This window comes from Theropithecus gelada, chromosome 4 (genome assembly GCF_003255815.1).
Source record: "Theropithecus gelada isolate Dixy chromosome 4, Tgel_1.0, whole genome shotgun sequence".
NCBI classification, from domain to species: domain Eukaryota; kingdom Metazoa; phylum Chordata; class Mammalia; order Primates; family Cercopithecidae; genus Theropithecus; species Theropithecus gelada.
Window position 1 is genome coordinate 70,120,581 of NC_037671.1, and position 25,992 is coordinate 70,146,572.

The following is a 25,992-nucleotide window of genomic DNA, read 5'->3' on the forward strand; positions in this document are numbered from 1 at the left end:
TAAGTATTTTCTCTAAGTATAATTAAAATATTACACTCTACTGCTCAAACACCTCCCATAGCTTCTCATTGCTATTCTTCATAAAGTACAAAATTCCTTAGTACAACGTTTGGGGCTTTCTGTAATCTGACTCCAACACATCTTTCCAGCATTATATCATACAACTCTTCCTCCCTCGCCCTTTGATTTAATGGAGGAGGAATAAAAGGGCAATGTACAACACAGAACCTTTATGTGGATAATTGAGGCCCGACCAAACTTTATATTTCCCCCAGAGCACCAACAAATGTTTTGATGAGAGATTTAATGAGAAAGGACATGTAGCTAGGTTAATGGCTAAGGAAATGAACAGAGGGACTGGGCCAATAATGAGCACAGATGCTCTTAAATAGACCGAGCTGGAGACACAGGCTGTCCTCACCCGTGGAACGTGTGTGAAGTCTGTGGAAAAAGCAGCTCTTCAGTTAGTGAAGGCAGAATTTGCAAATGTCCCTGAGCACCATTCCTGGAACACCAAAATCTTCTAAAAATTATTATTAGTGGACTGACAGTTTCTGCCTTTCTTTATGAAAAAGGCAGGGAGATGCTCCAGACCGCCGACCCTGACATGCTTCCCCTGGGTCTCCTATTATCTCTTTATTTGTGCTGATATTTTCTGTCATCTCTTGCATATAGCTAATTTTAGGGCAGTTTTCTCCACATTACCTTTTCTCAGGAGAAGCTCCTATCATTTGGGGACAGAAAGGAAGTGAAGAAAATGCATTAGGCAAAATGAAGTCTAGAATATTAAGAAAAAGTGGCATTGTGATAAAACTCAGACAAAAATTATTTTTCTATTAAATCTTTAGAAGAAGAGGTATGAGAAGGAAATATATATTCTGATTCTTAAACATCCAAGTTCTATTTTGGTTCACCTTGATCTACTTATATCAATTACAAATTTGTAATGAGGCTTACTTCTAACACACATATATGTTGAGCTCATACCTCATTTCCCGATCCTACCACACACACATACACACACACAAATATATACACAATCACACCATGTTTGAAGAAATAAGATAAATGAAACCAGCATTTAAAGCTCATTCAAAATCTATTTATACATATTTTTAACTGAAAATGAACATTCGTAGTTTAGGTATACTTGCTTTGAGTATGATTATAAGCAAAAGCAATGTAAGAAATGTAAAAATAAACACAGCGTTTTAAAGTAAGGAGACAATGTTTTGGTGTAGTTTGGCTTTATTGAATGCCAAAGGTTTTCTCACGTTGAAAAACCATATATATGCTTTAAAAATTAAAACATACTGTAATTAATCAAATTCAAATAAAGGTCAATGAAAAATTTGCAGGCTTAATCACTTAAACATATTATAATACTTTCAAAATTAAGAATACCAAGTAATGCATAATTATCTAGTCTTTTAACCAAGGAAAATTAGTTTATCAACATTAATTAAGTCTCCAACTGACACTAAAAGTAAATTAAGAATATTACTAAATTGATTTTGCAAGTGACTAAACTGAGACAGAGAAATATCAAGTGAATTTCCCAGGGTTATAGTCAAGTCCATAGAAATTGGAACCTGTGGATTTTAATTTATTTTTGTATGGTTCTAATGATTATTAAAGTATGTCTTCTTCCAAGCATAACAGTTAATGACATTAGTTACATAAAAAATCTTTACAAGATCTCTCTTTTGAGAATCATGTTTCTTCTGATTAACTCTTACAAAAGATTTAAGAAGAGCAAAAATTAATACATTTCTCATGCAAAGTAGCAAAAATATATGTTTTAAAAATTATTTGTATGCATAAAATAAAAATAGTTTTTGTTGTAAGAATAGAAAATACTGATTGGAGGCTGGGTGCAGTGTCTCACGCTTATAATCCTAGCACTTTGGGAGGCCTAGGTGGTTGGATTGCCTGAGCTAAGGAGTTTGAGACCAGCCTAGGCAACATGGTGAAACCTTGTTTTTACTAAAATACAAAAAATTAGCCAGGTGTAGTGGTGTGCGCCTGTAGTCTCAGCTACTCCGGAGGCTGAGGCAGGAGAATTGCTTGAACCAGGGAGGCGAAAGTTGCAGTGAGCTGAGATTGCGCCACTGCCCTCCAGCCTGGGTGACAGAGCAAGACTCCATCTCAAAAAAAAAAAAAAAAAAAAAGAAAATACTGATTGGTATGAAAATAACTGAAATTTAAGACAAATATCAGGGAAAACCGTGACCTATTTTTTAATGATTTCCTCAACCCCCAAACATCATCAGTTCATGTTTTTCATCCTGGTTTTGAGTTCACTTATGTTTTCTGGCCAATTGAAGATTTCTTTTCATCTAAGCTATATGATATTATTGTGATACTATTTTTTATCCAGAATTTTGAAATCTACATTAGCATAGTCTGCATGTTGCAAGAGGTTCCCTAATTTTTCCATATTTTTTTGCTTTGTGCTTGGAAAGGAGAAATAAGCTCTAGCCCTTTTTCTTTACATTCAGGAATGGAGGCTGATGATGCCTGTCTTAGCCGGAAGTTGAGTCCACACTCTCAGAGCCTATTAGGAGGAAGGTGAAAAGATGTGGGAACCGGCAAAGACTCTGAAACAGAAAAGGGGAGAAGAACTGGACCAGGGAACTAAGGGAACCAGGAAAGCGCTGATATTCCCTCAAGCCTAAGCCCATCAGACCATCCAGGCAAAATGCTTCTCTGAATGGACACGTAGCAATGCACTGGCTATCAACATTGCTTAGTAATCATCAGAAAGTAGATGCCAAGGGAAGTTAAATATATCAGTTCATCTCTGATGTCTAAAATATTTAAACTTTCAAATTCGCATGGTTCAGTTCACAAATGCAGAAAATTTCAGGGTGAATTAGTCTTCTGTCTTTTTACAAAGATAAGTTTGTCTTTAAACTTCAGAAAGCTTATCTTTAAACTTCTAAATACTATTTAGCAGAATTGGAAATCTTTGAATATTTAAATGCTTTTACTTTGGCACGTAGATCTATGACAAAAAAGATTCCATCCTTTTGATGGGTAACATTAATAATGCTGTTTCTGCAATATGTAAATCTATGCTATCTGTGAATTATGTCTCTCTTTGATGTACTTTCTCAAAACAAGATTATTTATCATAATAAATATTTTATTACACAAAATGAGGCATTTTTACAATGTCTACTTTTCTCATTTGGTTTAACCCTGTTTTATAATGTGATCGGCATATTAAAAACAGGGACTTAGCATGATTTTGGCTCAAGGAAGAGACCAGGACCATGGCATAATTTTGCACAGAGGTCAAGAGAGCACCTTGAGGCTAAAATATTTTTCTGCCCCCGGAGATAGGTACAGCATAATATACCACTGAATCTAGCAAATTCAATCTGCCAGGAAGTCAGATCATTAACAAATAAAACAAGACAAGCCACTAGGACTTCGTTTGCATTCTTCTGTTTGATCTCCCTGGAAACCAGAAGACAGCCTTTGTTTACTCTCTCACTTCAGATCAAGTCCCATTGGGTACACATTTTGATAATACCCCGAAACTTACCTCGTGCTCCTTAAGTGCAGTTCCAATGATATATTTATGAGATTAATGTCTAACTGCACCACTAGATTAAAAGATCCGTCAGGGCAGAGATGGTGTCTGTTTTGCCTTCAGATGTAACTCCAGCATCCAGCCCAGTGCCAACCTCTTAGGAAGTACAGAGTAAATATATATTTTTTGATTGAACATGTAAACATAAATATATGAACATATTATATAATTACAGATTGGCTGTGCCATACCATGCAATAATTCTTGTAATGGAGAAAATTTCTGATGATCATTAGAACTGGTACAAATATAAGAAGTACAAGTTTCAGGATAAAATCTTGTTGACTTTAATGTCAACTTACAGTTGATTTGAGATCCTGTCTGGGAAACCATTTGGCAAGAGTAATGATTGTCAACTTTTACTTCCTGTTATGAATTAATTGGATTCTTTTTATGTTGTGCTTTATTTCTTTTCCTCTGCCTTCTAAATTTGATTACTTGATTTTTTTCTAAAGGTAACTATGTAATGAGTTCAGGCAAATACCATTTTTAAATTACTACTTTTTGGTAAATAAATATCGAAACAAATTCCGGGAAAAAAACTATTGTATATATTTTTTGATTTATATATGAAACTTTTTTCCTTTTAACATCCAAAACATAACACATGCTATTTACAATTCTGCATTTAACAATTCAACCTCTGCAAATAATTTTCTTTAAGAGCTATTTGCAATTTCTTCTTGTCAACAAAACTACGACATGTAATTGGCAGAAGTCCGCCTGATGAAACATGGTTTAATTTAACACATGCCCCTGAGAATATTTTCATCAGCATTTAGATATGAACCTGGGATTTATTGTGGCTATTATCACCTTATCACTGTCAATAAGTACCTATACAATTTCATTTCAAAGTATTTTCAAACGAGTTTCAAAACTGGTTACATTTAAAGAGAAATGTGGGAGCTTTAATGAAATAAATTAACAGTGTCAGGTTATAATACACTGGGCAGATGAAAATAACAGACACTGCAACTGATGGAAGTTGCATGGGAGAGTTTTGGCCCAAGGATTTAGTTAAGATGATTATCTAAGATGAGGAAGAAGAAGTAGAAACATGAAGAAGAAGAAGGAGTAGAAACAATAAAAAATTTGAAAGCTGATACTTCAATCTGTAATACAGGCTGGATGCTTACCTGAGATGAGCAAACTTCACTCTCCTTTGGTTCTCAGAAATATGTTATTCTGTAAGTCAAGATGCAAAGGAGTTTAATTAACTTAAAATTAAATATTTAAAAATTATTCATGCCTGTTACATGGAGGGGATGCAATATATATTTCTCGAATGAAATTATGTCATATAGGAAGTAAAGTTACTCCTGGTTGCAATCTTTTTTCTATTTATACCAACACCACTACATCACTTTCCGGAGGAAGGGTCAAGCACCTTTATTTTGGGGTCTTTGTTGTAGTTAGCCATTTCAAAGGCTGGGACTAAGCAGCAGAAGGGGTCACTGCAGGCTGCCATACTTGGCAGCTTTGTCACATAGCTTATCACCTTGAGAATTTGCTTGGTGTATCTTGAAAAGAGCCAAGGTTTATGGAAACTCAAAGTTTACCATAATTTCATTGTTAAAGTTGTATAAGATGGAGTGTGGTGTCTGGGACCTGCATAAACTTGTTGCACAAATGAAGGATTACTATTTGGGTTCCTGTGGGACTGGCTAAGCTGCTCCCAAATCTTTGGGTACAGAATAGCCTTGGTCTCAGAGATACAGCTCTCTTTAGGGTTGCCCTTAGGCCAAGAAAGGACAAGAGAGTTTGGAATGTGACAACTGTGGGTTACAGGGATATTCCTTAAGTAGGGAAAGTTTTATTTTTTTAAAAAATGTACGTGTTTTAGAAAGAGGCAGTTTTATGATTTCTCTCTAAAAAAGAACGAAAGACTAAAGAATGATACCTAGGCTGGACGTGGTGGCTCATGCCTGTAATCCCAGCACTTGGGGAGGCTGAGGCAGGTGGATCACCTGAGGTCAGGAGTTTGAGACCGGCTTGGCCAACATGGTGAAACCCCATTGCTACTAAACATATGAAAATTAGCCGGGCATGGTAGCACATGCCTGTAATCCCAGCTACTCAAGAGGCTGAGGTGGGAGAATCTCTTGAACCCGGCGTGGGGAGGTGGGGGTTGGGGGTGGGGGACAGACATTGCAGTGAGCTGAGATCGTGCCACTTCACTCAAGCCTGGGTGACAGAGTGAAACTCCATCTCAAAAAACAAACAAACAAACAAACAAAAGAATGATACCTATCCCACAAGGATGGCTGACGATAATGTCGTATATTTTGGAAGTGCTTTGAAAAGTGTCCAAGGTACAAGATGTCCAGTTGAAATATTTATTATTATTAATAGCTAATATTTTAATGAACAACAGAGTTTTTTAAAAAATAGGTTTTAAAAGGAAAACATACCTCTATTGTAATGTTTTGTGAGTCAGAATGAAAATATAATTCCTGGATTAGGTCCTTTGATTTTGTAAATGAGAAAAATACTGAAAATGATATTATCCTGCAAAGTGATGTATATTATGCCAAAGAGAAATTACTGGGGAACAGAAGTTCCACATTGCATCCACAAAACCATTTTGTTCTAGTCAAATAGCCGGACTTTAATTCATTTGCAGATCTTGAACTAGAGGTGTGTTTATTATGCAATTAATCAAGAGTGGCAGGGTTTCTAGAAGTTCACTTGAAGTGTCTTAAATTTTATTAAGGCAAATATATTGGATGGTTATGTGCTGGCAGTTTGTTAGTTGCAGAGGATTGAAAGACGAATATGACATTGTTTTTGTTTGAGAGCAGTAATTCACTGAATAAAAAGCTCATACAAACAGAAGATGGTGCCTGGTGAGTAATTACACTGTGTAAACCACATCTTTGTTTTTTCTATAATAAATATATAATTTTAAATTCTAAAAGAGGAACGAACACTTCTATACAAAGACAATCTTTTTCCTTCTAGGGCAAAACATTCCTATATCCTGGAACTACACTAGATTTAAAAGAAGAAATGGGCAAGGGCCCCAGAAAAACCATGTCATGGGAGGGAGGGACAGAGTAGGAAGTAGGGATGTGCAACTTAAGATATATACATATATTTCAATAGTTTTTGGGAAACAGGCAGTTTTTGGTTACATGGAAAAGTTCTTTAGTGGTGATTTCTGAGACTTTGGTGCACTTGTCACCCAAGCAGTGTACACTATGTCCAATGCGCAGTCTTTTATCCCTTACCCCACTCCCACCCTTCCCCCCAAATCCCCCAAATCAAAAAGCATTTGATTTTGTCAATTGCTTTTTTTTGCATCTATTGAGATGATCATATGAATTTTATTTTTAATTCAGTTTATGTGATGTATCACAGGTATTGACTTGCATATGTTAAACCATCCCTGCACCCCTGGGATGAAACCCACTAGATCCTGATGTATTATCTTTTTGATATGCTGTTAGATTCAGTTAGCTAGTATATCGTTGAGGATTTTTGAATCTGTGTTCATCAGGGATATTTCTTTCTTTTTTTTTTTTTGTTATGTCCTTTCCTGGTTTTGGTATTAGGGTGATACTGGCTTCATAGAGTGAGTCAGGGAGGATTCCCTCTTTCTCTATCTTTTGGAATATTTTCAGTAGGATTGGTAAAAATCTTCTTTAAAAGTCTGGTAGAATTCAGTTGTGAATCCATTAGATCCTGGACCATTTTTTGTTGGCATTTTTAAAAATACTGCTTCAATCTTGCTAGTTGTTATTGGTCTGTTCAGAGTTTCTATTTCTTCCTGATTTAATGTAGGAGAGTTGTTTATTTCCAGGATTTTTTCCATCTCGTCTAAATGTTCTAGTTGTGCATGTAAAAGTATTTATAGTAGCCTTGAATGATCATTTGTATTTCTGTGGTATCAGTTGTAAAAGCTCCCATTTTGTTTCTTATTGAGCTTATTTATATCTTCTCCCTTCTTTTCTTGGTTAATCTTGCTAATGGTCTATTAATTTTGTTTATCTTTTCAAAGAACCAGCTTTTTGTTGCATTTATCTTTTATATTATTTTTATTTCAATTTCATTTAGTTCTGCTCTGATCTTTGTTATTTCTTTTCTTCTGCTGGGTTTGGGTTGGGTTTGTTCTTGTTTCTCTGGTTTCTTGAGGTGTGAGCTCAGGTTGTCTATTTGTGCTCTTTCAGACTTTTTGATGTAGGCATTTAATGCTATGAACTTTCCTCTTAACACCACTTTTGCTGTATCCCAGAGGTTTTGATTGGTTGTGTCGCTATTATAATTCAGTTCAAAGAATTTTTAAATTTCCGTCTTGATTTCATTGTTAACCCAAAGATCATTCAAGAGCAGGTTATTTAATTTTCATGTATTTGTATAGTTTTGAGGGTTTCTTTTGGAGTAGATTTCCAGTTTTATTCCTCTGTGGGCTGAGATGATACTTGATATGATTTTTAGTTTCTTGAATTTATTGAGACTTGTTTTGTGGCTATCATATGGTCTATCTTGGAGAATGTTCCATGTACTGATGAAAAAAATGTATATTCTGCAGATGTTGGGTAGAATGTTCTATAAATATCTGTTAAGTCCGTTTGTTACAGGGTACAGTTTAAATCTATTGTTTGTCAACTTTCTGTCTTGATGACCTCTCTAAGGTGGTCAGTGGAGTACTGAAGTCCCCCGCTATTATTGTGTTGCTGTCTATTGCATTTCTTAGGTCTAGTAGTCATCGTTTTATGAATTTGGGAGCTCCAGTGTTAGGTGCATATGTATATAGGATTGTGATATTTCCTTATTAGACTAATTCCTTTATCATTATATAATGTTCTTCTTTGTCTTTTTAAACTCTTGTTGCTTTAAAGTCTGTCTTCTCTGATATAAGAATAGCTACCCTTGCTCACTTTCAGTTTCCATTTGTGTGGAATATCTTTTTCCACTCCTTTGCCTTAAGTTTATGTGAGTCCTTACGTGTTAAGTAAATCTCTTGAAGACATCAGTTACTTGGTTGGTTAATTTTTATCCATTCTTCCCATCTGTATCTTTCACTGGACCATTTAGGTCATTTACATTCAATGTTAGTAATGAGAGGTGAGGTACTGTTCTATTCATAATGTTAGCTGTAGCCCAAATACTTTTTTTCATTGTGTTATTGTTATATAGGCCCTGTGAGATTTATGCTTTAAGGATGCTCTATTTTTGATGTATTTCGAGGTTTTGCTTCAGAATTTAGAACTCTATTGAACATTTTGTATAGTTCTGGTTTGGTAGTGGCAAATTGTCTCAGCATTTGTTTGTCTGAAAAAGACTTTATTTCTCCTTCATTTATGAAGCTTAGTTTTGCTAGATACAAAATTCTTGGCTAACAGTTATTTTGTATAAGGGGGCTAAAGATAGGACCCCAATCCCTTCTGCCTTGTAAGGTTTTGGCTGAGAAATCAGCTGTTAATCTCATAGGTTTTCCTTTATAGGTCACCTGATGCTTTTCTCTCAGAGACCTCAAGATTTTTCTCCTTCATCTTGACTTTAGGTAACTTGATGACTGTGTGCCTAGGTGAAGATGTTTTTGTGATGAATTTCCTGGGTGTTTTTTGAGCTTCTTGTATTTGGATGTCTAGATCTCTTAGCAAGGCCAGATAGCTTTTCCTCAATTATTCCTTCAAATAACTTTTCCAAACTTTTAGATTTTTCTTCTGCCTAAGTAGCACCAATTATTCTTAGGTCTGGTCATTTAACAATCCCAAATTTCTTGGAGGCTTTGTTCATTTTTTAAAAAAATTCTGTTTTCTTTGTCTTTGCCTGATTGGGATAATTTGAAAGCCTTGTCTTTGAGCTCTGAAATCCTTTCTTCTACTTGTTGCAGTCTATTGTTGAAACTCTCCACTACATTTTGTATTTCCCCAGGTGTGTCTTTCATTTCCAGAAACTGTGCTTGTTTTTTCTTTATGATATCTATTTATCTGGAAAATTTTTCATTCATATCTGAAATAGTTTTTTTTAAATTTCTGTATGTTGTTTTTCACCTTTCTCTGGTATCTTCTCGAGTAGCTTCTACCTTCTGAGTCCTTTATCTGGCAATTCAGAGATCTCTTCTTGGTTTGGATCCATTGTCAGGGAGCTAGTGTAGTAGTTTGGAGGTGTTATAGAACCCTGTTTTGTCATGTTATCAGGGTTACTTTTCTGTTTCCTTCTCATTTTGGTAGACTATTTCTTCAAATTTTTCTTGAATTTATATTTGATTTGACTGCATTTTTTAAAATTTAAATTTCTCTTGTTCTTCTCTCTCTCTCTTTTTTTTTTTTGAGACTGAGTTTTGCTCTTGTTGCCTGGGCTGGAGTGCAATGGCACGATCTCGGCTCACTGCAACCTCCACCTTCCGGGTTGAAGCGATTCTCCTGCCTCAGCGTCCTGAGTAGCTGGGATTACAGGCATGCACCACCATGCCTGGCTAGTTTTGTATTTTTAGTAAATACAGGGTTTCTCCATGTTAGTCAGGCTGGTCACGAACTCCCGACCTCAGGTGATCTGCTCACCTCAGCCTCACGAAGTGCTGGGATTACAGGCGTGAGCTACTGTGCCCGGCCTTCTTCTCCCTCTTAAGGATCAGACCATAGTGTTTATTTTAGCCTAATTTGGTTCCTGGTGCTTGTAGGGGAGAAGATTTGGTATAAGTTCATTAGTTATAGAGAGTCTTTGTGTGCTGTTTATCTCTGATGCTGGTATATTCTTGGTGTGTCGGTGAGTTGCCTGTCTCTGATGGAGTTGAAATGGCAGGGATCTCTTGAAGCTTACCTTATTCTTTCATGGTGTATAGTTTATTTATTTAATTTTTATCCATTGTTTCATTTACTGAGTTGATGATTCAGGCTTAAGGCTAATAGGGGAGGTATCCCTGGGTATGCACTGGTTTTGGCTAAGACTAGTGAGTAAGATGTAATACCTAAGAGTGGGCTGAGGTTCCAGCCTCGATGAGGGTGACTGAGGGAGCTCTCAATTAGATGTGTTAAGGTTTTATCAGGGTGAAGAGTGGGAGCTACCTGCACTCTCCTGCCAGGTCAGCAAGAAAGCTATTCACCTCACAGCCTCACTTCTGTCCTAATGTTTCAGCTATTCAGATAGGCATCTGTTTTTATCTCCAGGGAATGTTGATGTTCCAAGTAGGGAAGAATTGTGACTCTGCTTCTTATGCAGGCCTGAATCATGTGGGTACTCCTCCTGGGGGCTGCACTCACCCTGGATTGTTCCAGAAAGGCTGTCTACAGTGCCTCCATATTGCACTCTTGTGAGGGAAGCCCCAGCTTTGTCTGCATTGGAGTGCCAAGGGGGAACCAAGACCCCTTCTCCAAGGTCTTTCATGATCAGAGGCTGTATTCTTGTTGGGCTAGAGGTGCAGACTTTCCCTAGTGTGCCCAGCCCTGCAATTGTGTCTCTGTTGTGAGAAACTACCCACAAGCAGAAAGATCTGGAACTTAAGGTCTATTGTTCAAATTCTTTTGTCCCATGGGGTGATACCTTGATGTCGTGTTCTCTCCTTTCCCATAGGGATGAGGTTTCCTGGGAGCTGGGTTGCAGTGATTGTTATTGCTTTTCTGGCTCTAGCCACCCAGGGGAGCTACCAGCCTCTGGGTTAGTGCTGGGGAACATCTGCAAAGCGTCCTGTGATGTGATCAGTCTTCAGGTCTCCCAGCCACGGATACCAGCACCTGCTCTGGTAGAGGTGGCAGGGGAGTGATGTAGACTCTGTGAGAATCCTTGGCTGTAGATAGATTTAGTGTGCTGGCTTTCTTGAGTGCTGGTTGTGCTAGCAGTGAAGCTGCTGTGTGGATACATTCAGGACCTCTGGTTAGCCAGGATATTACAAGCAGTGGAATTAGGTATTGTTTTCTTCTTCTTGGGATCAGGGTTATTCTGACATGAGTTGCTGTAATGGCCTGAGTTTGTTGGCCTCCAGCCAGGAGGTGGCACTTTTAAGGGAACACCAGCTGCAGTGTAAGTAGAGGGATTTGAGGTAGAGAAATACCATCAGGTGGGGGCAGGGTTAGGTGGGTCTGAGGTCAAACTCTTCTTGGGCAGAGCTTGCCGTGGCCACTGTGGAGGATGAAGGTGTGGTTCTGAGGGCAATGGGGTTATGTTTTAGAAGGGAGCATGGCTGCCTCTATTTAGCAGTGTTGTTTGCCAGGGAAGTGCGAGGTAGCCAGTAGCAAAAGGCCTCATCTTCCTCCCACACAGTTGGCAAGGCCGTCTTGCTCCTGCAGTGCCCTGCTAACAGTGAAACCTGTGTGCAGAACTCACACTTGCACCAGGCCAGGAGCTTCCTCCCTGAGAAAGTAAGCATGGCTTTCAGGCCACAGCCCCTGCCCATCTGTTCACAATGGCAGCAGCTCTTGTGCCTGTGTCTGCAGCTGTTCTTGTTTGTCCCCCAGATTCTGCTCAAGGAAGTTCATGCCCAGTAGAGAGTATCACAAAATTCAGCTGGCAGCTGTATTCACCCTTTATTTATTTAAAGCTGATTATCATCAGCTTTATTCACTGATGAACTTTATTCATCAGTCAGCCTTCCCTAATTCTGCTGACTGCCTTCCCCAAGGGACCCTGTGAGATACAATCAGGTATGACTTCCCTGGGCTCACGCTGGAGACTGGGAGTGACTAAAAGGGTCTTCTCACTGCTGCTTCTCCTTTTACATTTTGCACAGCTCCCTAAATCCATTCCAGCTCTAGGTAGGGTTAAATCCTTCCCCCATGATCTGAGTTTTCAGATTCCCCAGTGGGGATGTGTGTTTGGAGGCAGGTTATTCCCCCCTCACACTTTGGGAACTTTGGGAACTCACAGTTTTTCTTCTGTCTCACTGAGTTTTCTATGGCATGCCATTTCTTTCAAAGGATCTGTAAATTCTTTTGGTTTTCCTGGTATGTTCCTGTAGTTCTTGGAACAAAAGTTCACAGTGTAAATCTCCACACACTGTTCTGACCATCCAAGTGGGAGACGCATGTTATCCCTGCCTACTATCTGCCTTCTTCCTGCAGCCTCTTGGGATGTGCAACTTTGAGATGTTTTTGTAGGCACAGCTGTGTTCAAACACTTTGAGGGCTGTCAGGAGAAGTGAATTAGTCTTATTCTGTTGTTCAGAGGTCACAGTTGTGAGTTTAGTAGTAAACACCTCTATATAATGATGGGATTTCCAAGTAGTTCTTACAGTTTCCAACTCTGGTACAGGCTTTCTCCTGTCCCAGGAATTCATGCAGAAGCTGAGTACTCACATTTCAAGATAGATATAGATAGATAGATGGATAGATAGGTAGATTTCCAAACCAGTAAGAAGGGATACTGGATAAGCTCTAAGATCCCTTCCTCTTCTAATAGTTTGTCATTCCAGACCTTTGGATTAGCACGAGAATTGTGTGTCATGAAGCTGAAGTGCCATTGAGGAGCCGTCTGAGTGTGAAAGAAGTTCATACATGGCAGCGAGTATTAATTTAGTTTTCACAGCAACCCTATTTCCCTGGGATTTTCACAAAATTAGATAAATCAAAGCAATTAAATAATAGTATCTTTTGTTAAGTGAAGCCATTAAAACACTTATCACAGACCCAAAAGGTTAAAATTCATATCTGGTTTCTAATTTAAGAGAAAAGATTTCTTAGAAAATGGGGAGGACTAGGTAGTTACACATTCTTTTATAAATGAAAATCAAATCACCATAGCAGCAAGCACATAAACATCACAGGAGGTCCTAGGGAAGCTGTGATGAAATGAATTACTATAGCCTAGTGCACGATACCATCAGGAAACATAATGTTAAATAGTTTTCATCAATTAGAGATTTCAAGATATTTTAAAGGGGCCACAAATAGTATAAGGTTTTCCAGCTATAAAATCAATTTTTGAATCTAGGTAAGCAGTCCGAACACAAATATTTTGTGCAAAATTAAAATTTCATACTTGTGGTTTTAAGAAGCCTCTAATAAAGGGGTGAGCTCAACAATGTTATACTCTTAGTAAATGAAACTAATAGGAGTGAAGGATGAGAGGAGTCCTAAATGAGGTACTTTTTCCTCATATACATTATAATCAGATTCTCTCTCGTCTGTGTCATTGCCCATGCCAGCCCATTGCACAGCGCTCAGTGGGGTCTCTGAAAGGGGAAGTTAATATTAAATGAAAACATTTGCTCTCTCTATACTTATGGCTTTCACTTAGTCTCTTGGGAATATATAAATTCTTTCTAGATCTTGTAATAGGCTTATACACCAGTCTATGCTCAGCCCACTTCAATTCTTTTAATCACTTGACTTGGAGGTGCATTGACACAAAGGCAGATGATTCAGTGCCAAATGCACCTTCCTCTCAGCCCCCAACCAGATAATAAACAAAATTAGCTGTGTCTGGTAAGTGAGTCTATTTGAAAATGAAGTAAATAGCTCTGTTACTTCCGTGGCTTGTGTGAATTAAACACTCAATTGGATGGGATGCACATCTCAGTTTGTTTTTGGTGACTCAGGAATCACTCTGGGATTTTCGAGCTGGGGGGAACCATAAAGATCATACAAACCAGTGCTTCATAAACCTGGCTCAGTTTCAGAGTTTCTGAAGGAGTTTTTAACAAATTCATATTACCGGCCAGGTATGGTGGCTCACGCCTGTAATCCCAGCACTTTGGGAGGCCAAGGCGGGTGGATCACCAGAGGTCAGGAGTTCTAGACCAGCCTGGCCAACATGGTGAAACCCCCTCTGTTAAAAATACAAAAATTAGCTGGACATAGTGGCAGGTGCCTATAATCCCAGCTACTCGGGAGGCTGAGACAGGAGAATCACTTGAATCCGGGAGGTGGTGGAGGTTGCAGTCAGCTGAGATAGTACCACTACACTCCAGCCTGGGCAACAAAGAGCAAAACTCTGTCCAAAAAAAAAAAAAAAAAAAATCACCCCAGATCTAGCAAAGTAGAGTCTCTAGGCTTGGGTCTGGCAATTTTCTCTGGTGACTCTGATTTGGGGAACAGAGATCTGGCCTTATATTTTTATAGAGGTCTGGAGAAACTGGGCATCATGTGTCGTGAATAGATTTAGGGTTATTGAATTAAATGACTTGCTCAGGGGCTGGATAATGACAGAGCTAGGGTCAGAACCCATACACCCCTGATTCCATTTTTCTTTTCTCACCACCACCCACTGATATGGCCAAATCATTAAAAAGGATGTAATTTGTACCCATTTGCAAGTAAAAAGTGCTCAGAAGTACTTATATCAGAATATTACATGCCCATCTCAGAATATCACACCACACATACAAACACACACACACACACACACACACACACAGAGCCCAGATCTTTGGGCTTCCTTACTGCCTTTGACATACCTTTCTTCAATTCTGTCTTTTGACATTTTAATCATCTTCCTGACAGAGTTTCCTGAATTGGTCTTCTCTTTGGCTGTTTCACTGTCTTTCAGGGCTTCTGAAGTCTGTTTACTTGCTTTCACTCGTTTTCTATCAAAACTGTTCCTCGTGGGACGGTTGGTTCTAACATTGTTTCCTCACCTTTCATTTTGTTCCTTCTTTTAGTTGAATGAGACTGCCATTGTATAGACTTTTGATAGCAAGGTTGTTTTGTCTATTTTTTTCCATTTACCTCTGGTGGACACGTGAACAGTCACATTTACTGTGGGAGTGGACATAACTGTGGTCATCCTATGACCTACGTATGTTCTTAACTGCTGTTGCTGAGTCAGTGGGTGAGAGCTCTGTGGTGGGGGAAGGAAGCCTAGTGGGGCCAGGTGATTGTAAACGCTGGTGATTAATTGGGTTGCAGCAGGGACATATTTGTGGAAGAACAGCTAAATGGTGGTAGTCTATATTTGAAATGAAGGGTTATTGACTCTGCAACTATATACTCTCTAGTCACTGTATTTACAGTGAATTCTAACAGCATATCTATTGCTGGTACTGCCCAGTAATGAAAGATTCTGTTTTCAAAAAACAGTTGTAAGTATTCTATTTTTATGCTTAGTAATGTGACAATTTTATGGTACCTTAAAGATAACTTCCTTTTAGGCTTTGAAAGTAGACTAACAACAGACGGATGAAACACTTGCATTAAAATAATGAATAAAGATACACGGAAGTCATTTAATAATAAAAGACTTATACATGATTTTATATTCATAGCAAATTGCCAGTTACAATCTCTTAGGTATAAAAGATTCCTATGTCTGCTTCTTATCTCTGTTCCATTTGGTTAATTATAACTTCCCTTTGAGTTCATTCATTCATTTATTTAATCATTCAATAGTACTTATTAAGCACAAAGTATCAGGTGCCATGTTAGGTTGCAATCCCCAAGGGGCTCCTGGTCTAGTGGGGGGACTGTCATGTGGACAGGCTGTGATAAAAGTCATAACAGAGGCCAACAGCCTGGTTTGTAGCCTTGTGCACTTTTTGTTAAGCTCATATAACTGTGTATTTTGGTTTTTTATTTTTTAAAAAATTATTATTATTATTTTTTGATGGGAACCACAAAGACTGCCTTCTTTCCCTCTCATTCTTCCTAAGGAAGAGAACAATTGTCAATGGTAAAGGGCAGTTGCAGCCAAGCAACACCAAGGGCTGGCTTCACACTCCGGAGAGAGCACACTGTGTTTCCTCCTAGTGGTTTCTGGTGCTCTACACATTCAGAGAAACCTCTAGTAATGAATTAAAGAAAGGATCCCTGAAAGTATAGTATTGGTCTTTGATTTTTAATAAATGAGATGCTGTCATACACTAGTTTTCTTAGCATTAATGTGTAGAAACTCCTCCCGATTAAGAGTAAGGCATACTTCACTCTTTTTGATGAACTACATATTAATCCTTGGTGGGGATAGGACTTAATTTACTCAACCTTTCCCCTAATTTGGGTATTTGGTTTGTTTCTAGTTGTTTTGCCATCGTGAACAATTCTCAACACCATATCCTCATATCCATACTCTCATGCTTCTGTGCTCATGCCACTTAGATCTTCTTTGAGAGACCCTACTGCAGTGAGCATAGTTGATTGACAGCCTCTAGCTCTTGGCTCTTTAGGTTCATCACGATGACATTCATTACGAGGCCATTCATAACGAGGATTTGTAATCCCTGGTCAACGACTGAGTGTGTCTCATTCTTTCTCAATGCAGGACTCCTCTAATGAGCAGTCTGCTTGGGGACTCCTTATCAGCACAGCCGAAATGTTCTCAGAGTTGTGCTGCAGTCTCAGGCTCTTCTTACCCAATCCTTCCTTCCCTTTCTCCTTGCACAGGTATCAGATCTGGATCACAGTCCATAGAGTTTCCACTTACTCCTGCTCCCTCTGCCATTACTCTTCACAGGCACTTTCTCCAATAAATCTTTTGCATGTTAATCTTGATTTGGCATCCACTTTTCAGAGGACCTGAACTAGCACATTGAGCTTTTATTTCCATGCATATTTTTGCTTTTAACGGATGTTTCCAGATTGATTTCCAAAGAGGCAATACAAATTTACATTATCACCAGCAGTGCACAGATACCCTTTTCTCTGACTCCCCATCAGTGATTGATAAGATCAACTTTTGAATTTTTGCCAGTCTGATAGGTTTAAAGTGAATCACACTATTAGTGTATTTTAGAATTCTTTTCTTTTTTATTTTTGCCTTTAAGGTATTCTTTTCTGTGAATTGTTTATTCGTATCCTTTGCATTTTGGGTCATTTTATTCTTATCAACTTTTTTTTCTTTTTTTAAGATGGAGTCTCCCTCTATCACCCAGGCTGGAGTCCAGTGGCACAATCTTGGCTCACTGCAACCTCCGTCTCCCAGGTTTAAGCGATTCTCCTGCCTCAGCCTCCTGAGTAGCTGGGACTACAGGCACGTGCTACCATGCCTGGCTAATTCTTTTGTGTTTTTAGTAGAGATGGGGTTTCACTGTGTCAGTCAGGATGGTCTCAATCTCCTGACCTCATGATCCACCCGCCTTGGCCTCCCAAAGTGCTCGGATTAAAGGCATGAGCCACCGCACCTGGTCCTCTTATCAACTTTAATCCCTGTTTAGGTATTACATGTGAAGAAGAATGCTAAATTAGAAGTTTTGACTAGGGCACTGAGTTATCACAAAATGACACACCTTGTATGAATGGCCAGAGCAAGAAGAACATTTTCAAAACGACATTAAAAAGTTAGTTTTGCAACCCATAGTTCTCTCAGTTAAGCTGAGAATATAAAGGATATTGAAGGAGAAAATGTTTTCAAAAGAGCTATGAGATCTTCCCTTCACCTTGGGTCATAAAAGGTCTTAAGTGGGCCTACCTGAAAAACAGGTGTCATTTGTGGTTAGAGAAAGGTACTAGTATGTAACTCATGTGTGAAAAATTATAAGGCAGAGACTGGTTGGATGCCCTGACAGAAACAGAGAAAAAGAGAGAGAGAATGTTTGTTTGCCTTAGGAGGTCTGCAGTCCCAGGGCTGTCAAAACAAGAAATATGTGAGTGTTTCTAATGGACCTGATAAGGGTCCCAAAGGGAGAGAGAGCTGGCCCAGAGCTGTTTTAAATCCTTGCTGGAGGTGTTGCAGGTGTTCCTGGACACCAGCAGACAGTCTGAATTGATTGGGCCATAAGAAAACTAGATCTGATGGTGCAACTGGAGGAAAATGCATCCCTCATGTTCAAGAATATACAGTAAAATATTCCTTGTAGGTGCCTCTAAAGGACTTGTGAAATACCCAATATCTTCCACACCTATCTTTTGTATATTGATTTTTAAATTAATTTTAAATTTTTGAGAAATTATAAGTTTACTTGCAGTTGCAAGAAATAATAGAGATTTCTTATATACTTTTAGCTTCCCCTGATGCTGACATCTTGTAAAATATAGTACAATATCAGAACCAGCATATTGACATCGATGCAATCAAGGTGCAGAGTATTTCCTTTACCATGAGGATTCCTAGTGTAGCCCTTTGTAGCCACACCCCCTTCCCTCCTGCCCACCACTCCCTTCTTTACTCCTGGCAGCCATTAATTTGTTCTCCATTTCTGTAATTGTGTCATTTCAAGAATGTCATGTAAATGGAATCAAATAGTATGTAATCTTTTGAAATTGACTTTTTTTTTCTCAGCATAATTCTCTGGACATTCATCTAGGTGGTCGTGTTTATCAATGATCATTACTTTTTATTGCTTTGTAGTGTTCCATGTGGGTGTACCACAGTTTGTTTAACCAACCCTATTGAAGGACATCTGGACTGTTTCTAGTGTTTGGCTTTTAATGAATAGAGCTGCTATAAAGTTTCATGCACAGGTTTTTATGTTAACATGTTTTCATGTCTTTGTGATAAAGGCCCAGGAGTGCCACTGCTGGGTCATATGGTCATATAACTATATGTCTAGTTTTTTTTTTTTTTTTTTTTTTTAAAGAAACTGTTTTCCAGAATGGCTGTATTATACATCTCTACCAGCAATATACAAATGATATAATTTCTCTGCATCCTTGCCAGAATTTGGTGTTACCACGATTTTTTGTTTGGTTATTTTGATAGGTGTATAGTGATATCTGATGGTGATTTTCTCTAATGATAACCTTATTAGGTTTTCCCCAACTAGGTTTTTCCTAATGACCAACGACATGACAACTTTTCATGTATTTATTTTCCATTTCTACCACCTTTTTGGGGAAATGTCTCTTTATGTCTTTTACCCATACTCAAATTGGATTTTTATTTTACTGTTGAGTTTGAGAGTTTTAATATATGCTAGATATTAGTCCTTGGTCAGATGTGTAGTTTGCAAATGCTTTCTACTGCTCTGAACTTGTTGTTTTGTTCTCTTTAACAGCTCTTTCACAGACCAAAAATTTTTAATTTTGATGAATTTTATCAATTTTTCTTTTATAGATTGTGCTTTTGGTGTCAAATGTAACAACTCCTTGCCTAGCCCTAAATCCAGTAGATTTTCTTCTTCTTTTTTTTTTTTTTTTGAGATGGAGTCTCACTCTGTCGCCCAGGCTAGAGTGCAGTGGCATGATCTCAGTTCACTACAACCTCCTCCTCCTGGGTTCAAGCAATTCTCCTGCCTCAGCCTCCCGAGCAACTGGGACTACAGGCATGCACCACCATGCCCGGCTAATTTTTTTGTATTTTTAGTGGTGCAGGGTGAGCCACTGTGCCCGGCCTCTATTTTCTTTTCTAAAAGTCTTAAAGTTTTATGTTTTACATATAAACCCATGATACATTTTGAGTTAATTTTCATGTAAGATGTGAGAATTAGGTTGAGGTGTTTTTTTTTGTTTTTGTTTTTTTTTTCCTGTGAATATCCAATTGTTCCAGCACTGTCTGTTGAAAAAGCCTACCCTTTCTCTCTTGAATTGCTGTGGAACCTTTGTCAAAAATCAGTGGGACATATTTGTGTGGATTTATTTCTGAGTTCTTTATTGTATTTCATTGATCTATGTGTCTCTCTCTTTGCAAACACAACACAGTCTTGATATCTGTGGCTATATAGTAAATCAGGTAGATTGATTCTTCCCACTTTATTCTTCCTTCTCAAAATTTAAAACACTATTCTAGTTCTTTTGCATTTCTGTATGAATTTTAGAACAATCTTATCTATATCTAGAGAAGATCTTGCTGGGACTTCAGTTGGAATAATGTTAAACTCATATAAATTTGAGAAGAATTGACCTATTTACTAAGTCTTTCTTTATTTAAAATTTTTTTAAATTATACTTTAAGTTCTAGAATACATGTGCACAACGTGCAGATTTGTTACATATGTACATATGTGCCATGTTGGTGTGTGTGCTACACCCATCAACTCATCATTTACATTAGGTGTATCTCCTAATGCTATCTCTCCCCCATCCCCCCACCCCATGACAGGCCCCAGTGTGTGATGTTCCCCTTCCTGTGTCCAAGTGATCTCATTGTTCAATTCCCACCTATGAGTGAGAACATGCGGTGTTTGGTTTTCTGTCCTTGCGATAGTTTGCTCAGAATGATGGTTTCTAGCTGCATCCATGTCCCTACAAAGGACATGAACTCATCCTTTTGTATGGCTGCATAGTATTTCATGGTGTATATGTGCCACATTTTCTTAATCCAGTCTACCACTGATGGACATTTGGGTTGGTTCCAAGTCTTTGCTATTGTGAATAGTGCCACAATAAACATACATGTGCATGTGTCTTTATAGCAGCATGATTTATAATCCTTTGGGTATATACCCAGTAATGGGATGGCTGGGTCATATGGTACTTCTAGTTCTAGATCCTTGAGGAATCACCACACTGTCTTCCATAATGGTTGAACTAGTTTACAGTCCCACCAACAGTGTAAAAGTGTTCCTATTTCTCCACATCCTCTCCAGCACCTGTTGTTTCCTGACTTTTTAATGATTGCCATTCTAATTGGTGTGAGATGGTATCTCATTGTGGTTTTGATTTGCATTTCTCTGATGGCCAGGGATGATGAGCATTTTTTCATGTGTCTGTTGGCTGCATAAATGTCTTCTTTTGAGAAGTGTTTGTTCATATCCTTTGCCCACTTTTTGATGGGGTTGTTTGTGTTTTTTTGTTGCAAATTTGTTTGAGTTCTTTGTAGATTCTGGATATTAGCCCTTTGTCAGATGAGTAGATTGCAAAAACTTTTTCCCATTCTGTAGGTTGCCTGTTCACTCTGATGGTAGTTTCTTTTGCTGTGCAGAAGTTCTTTAATTTAATTAGATCCCATTTGTCAATTTTGGCTTTTGTTGCCATTGCTTTTGGTGTTTTAGACATGAAGTCCTTGCCCATGCCTATGTCCTGAATGCTATTGCTTAAGTTTTCTTCTAGGGTTTTTATGGTTTAAGTGTAACATTTAAGTCTTTAATCTGTCTTGAATTAATTTTTGTATACAGTTTAAGGAAGGGATCCAGTTTCAGCTTTCTACATATGGCTAGCCAGTTTTCCCAGCACCATTTATTGAATAGGGAATCCTTTCCCCATTTCTTGTTTTTGTCATGTTTGTCAAAGATCAGATGGTTGTAGATGTATGGTATTATTTCTGAGGGCTCTGTTCTGTTCCATTGGTCTATATCTCCGTTTTGGTACCAGTACCATGCTGTTTTGGTTACTGTAGCCTTGTAGTACAGTTTGAAGTCAGGTAGTGTGATGCCTCCACCTTTGTTCTTTTGGCTAAGTCTTTCAATTTATAAACATGGTGTATCTATTTATATAGATTGCTAAAGATTTCTTTCATCAGCATTGTGTACATCAGCATTTCAGCTTACATTTCCTGGGCATGTTGTGTTAGATTTATACCAAAGTATTTCAGTTTTTTGAGTGATCATAAATGGTATTCCACTTTAAATTTTGCTTTCCATAAGTTCATTGCTAGTGTGTAGAAATACAATTAATTTTCATAAGAGTATCTTGTATTATGTAATCTTGCTGAATTCATTTATAAGTTCTAAGAGTTTTAAATTCTTTTCTTCAGATTTTCTATATAAAGAATCATGCCATTTGAAAACAGGGACAATTTTATTCTGTTCTTTCTGGTATGTATGACTTTTATTTCACTGTTTTGCTCTGCTGCACTGGCTAGAACTTATAGCACTATGTTGAAAAGTGTTGAGAGTAGAATCCTTGCTTTGATTCTAATCTTATAGGGAAGGTGTTCAGTTACCACTTAGAATAATGTTAGCTTTTAATCAAGTTGGGAAAGATCTCTTCTTTTTCTCTGGAAATGGTAAACATCTGAGTAAATGCAAAAGAGTTTTTGCATTTCTGCTTTTTGCTTCTTAACTACTTTATAAATCATATAACTTTTTAAAGTAAAAATTAGAATACTGACTTTTGGGGTTTATAATGCATGTAGATATATTTCATTTAGTAACTTAATATCATTACTAGGAATATGTTAAATTGATCTATATGATTGCAAGATTTCTATATTTTATAAGAAGTAATAAAATATTAACTGTAAGTGAAATATGAAAAGTTAATAAAGTATAATAAAATGGCAGACCAAACCTAAACATATCAATAATTATACTAGATGTTAATTGACTAATCACATCAATTAAAAGGCAGAGATTTTTGGAACAAATAAAAAAGATGCAATTATATGGTATCTATAATGGGTATATTTAAATATAAAGACACAGGCTGAAAGTAAATGGATGGAAAAAGACATACCATGAAAACAGTAAGCATTAGGTGGTTAGCGTGGTTATATTAATATCAGATAAATCTTTGGATTTCAAGACAAAGAGCATTACTAAAGATAAAGAAGGACATTTTTATATAATTAAAAGATTAATGAATTAGGAAGACATAACAATTTTAAATGTGTATAAGCTTACTAATATAGCTTCAAAGTGTATAAAGCCAAAATGTACAGAATTAAAAGAGAAACAGATAAATCTACATCATGACTGAAGAGCTCTCTCTCTCCCCCCACAGATAATAGAATCACTAGACAAAAGAAATTACTAAGGTCATAGAGAATGTGAAAAATATTATCTACCACAACTGAATACTTTTCATATAACACTATATCTAATAAAGGAGGAATACACATTATTTTCAAGAGTATATTTTATATGATTTCATTTATACAATATTGTTGAAATGACAAAATTACAGAAATGAAGAACAGCTTAGTGGTTGTCAAGGAGGGAGTGTGGGCAAGTGGGTGTGATATAAAAGGTCAACATGAGGGATTCTTGTGGTGAAGGAAATATTCTGCATCTTGATAGTACCAATGTCAATATTCTGGTTGTGATTTTGTACTATAGTTTTATAAGATGTTAGCATTGGGGGAAACTAGGTAAAGTGTGTAGGTGACTTCTCTATCTTTTCTTTCAATTGCATGTTAATCTATAATTATTTCAAAAAGAGAAGCTTAATTAAAAATCAATATACTCACACTAGTAATCCTAACTACTCAGGAGACTGAGATGGGAGGATCACTTGAGCCCAGAAGTTCGAGGCTGCAGTGAGCTATGATTGTGCCACTGCACTCTATCCTTGGGGACAGAGTGATACCCCATCTCTTAAAAAAATTATCAAGGAGGAGGAGGGGCAAGATGGCCAAATATAACCCTTCAGCAATCATCCCCCACTACGGGAACACCAAACCGAACAGCTATCCACACAACAAAGCACCTTCATAAGAACCAAAAATCAGGTGGGCGATCACAGTACCTGGTTTTAACATCATATCAAGGAAAGGGGCACTAAAGAGGGTAGGAAAGACAGTCTTGAATTGCCTATGCCACCCCTCTTTCACTCCCTGACAGCACAGCATGGCATGGAGAGAGAATCTGCGCATTTTCTGGGAGGGAGAACAAAGTGATTGTGAGACTTTGCATTAGAAGTCAGTATTATCCTATTACAGCAGAAAGCAACACAGGGCAGAATTTGGCTGGCACTCATGGAAGGAGCACTTAAACTAGCCATAGCCAGAAAAGAATCATCGATCCCAGTGGTCAAAACCTGATTTCTGGTTAGCCCCATTGCCGTGGACTAATAGCACTCTGGGGTCCTAATAAACTTGAAATCAGTCTAGACCGTAAGGACTGTGCAAGTCCTGGTGCTGTGCTGGGCTCATAGCCAGTGGACTTGGAGTGCACATCACCCAGTGAGACACCCTCTGGGGTGACCAAAGGAGTGCTTGTGTTACCCCTCCCACAACTCCAGAGAGTGCAGCTCACAGCTCCAGGAAGAAAGGGAAGAGTAAAGAGGACTTTGTCTTGCAACTTGGATACTAGCTCAGCCACAGTAAAATCAAGCACTAAGCAGAGTCCTGAAGCCCCCATTCCAGGCCATACCTCTCGGACAATATTTCTATAGCCACCCTGGGCCAGAAGGGAACCCATTGCCCTGAAGGAAAGGACTTAGTCCTAGCAAAATTCACCACCTGCTGACTAAAGAGCTTTTGGGTCTTGAATAAACATCAATGGTAGCTAGACGGCAGTCACCATGGGCCTTAGGCAAGATCTAGTATTGTACTGGCTTCAGGTGTGACCCAGAGAATTCCCAGCTGTGGTGGCCACAGCCTTCATGACAAAAATCCTCAAAAACCTGGGTATAGAAGGAATGTACCTCAACATAATAAAAGCCACATATGATAGATCCACAGTTAGTATCATACTGAATGGGGAAAAACTGAAAGCATTTCCTCTAAGATCTGGAACAAGACAAGGATGCCCACTTTCACCACTGTTATTCAACATGGTACTGATAGTCCTAGCTAGAGCAATCAGACAAGAGAATGAAATAAAGGGCATCCAAATGGTAAAGGAAGAATTCAAATTATCCTTGTTTTCAGATGATATGATCTCATATTTGGAAAAACCTAAAGATCCCACCAAAAAACTATTATAACTTATAAATATATTCAGTAAAGTTGCAGGATACAAAATCTGCATATAAAAATCAATAAAATTGCTATATGCAACAGTGAACAATCTGAAAAAGAAATCAAGAAAATAATCCCATTTACAATAGCTATGAATAAAATACCTAAGAATAAATTTAACCAAAGAAGTGAAAGATCTCTACAACGGAAACTAGAAAACTTCGATGAAAGAAATTGATGAGAACACATAAAAATGGAAAGATAGTTCATGTTCATAGATTGGAGGAATCACTATTGTTAAGATGTCCATATCACCCAAAGGAAACTACAGATTCAGTATAATCTCTACCAAAATACCAATGACATTCTTCACAGAAATAGAGAAAATAATCCCAAAATTAATATGAAACCACAGAAGACCCAGAATAGCCAAAGTCATCCTAAGCAAAAAGAACAAAACTGGAGGAATCACATTACCTGACTTCAAATTATATTATGAAGCTGTAGTAATCAAAACAGCATGGTACTGGCATAAAAAAAAAAAAGACACATAGACCAACGGAACAGAATAGAGAACCCAGAAACAAATCCATACATCTACAGGGAACTCATTTTCAACAAAGGTTTCAAGAACATACAATGGGGAAAAGACAGTCTCTTATATAAAGGATGCTGAGAAAACTGGATATCTATACAGAATAATGAAACTAGACTCCTATCTCTTGCCATATACAAAAGGAAAATTTAGACTTAAATCTAAGACCTTAAGCCATGAAACTACTACAAGAAAGCATTGGGGAAACTCTCCAGGAAATTGGTCTGGGCAAAGATTTCTTGAGTAATACCCCAAAAACACAGGCAACCAAAACAAAAGTGGGTAAACAGGATTACATAAAGTTAATAAGCTTCTGCACAGCAAGGGAAACAATCAACAAAGTGAAGTGACTACCCACAGAATAGGAGAAAATATTTGTGAACTACTCATCTGACAATGGATTAATAACCAGAATATATAAGGTGCTCAAACAACTTAATAGAAAAAAACTAATCATGCAATTAAAAATGTGCAAAAGATCTGATCA

General features: G+C 37.8%; 1 non-coding gene across 1 annotated transcript; it reads right to left on the bottom strand.

The window, feature by feature from the left end:
- Window positions 1–16,090: 16,090 nt before the first annotated feature.
- On the bottom strand, window positions 16,091–16,303 carry LOC112624046. Its single transcript, XR_003119355.1, has one exon. It is a non-coding gene; the product is annotated as a small nucleolar RNA U3 (small nucleolar RNA).
- Between the last annotated feature and the right edge of the window lie 9,689 nt (window positions 16,304–25,992).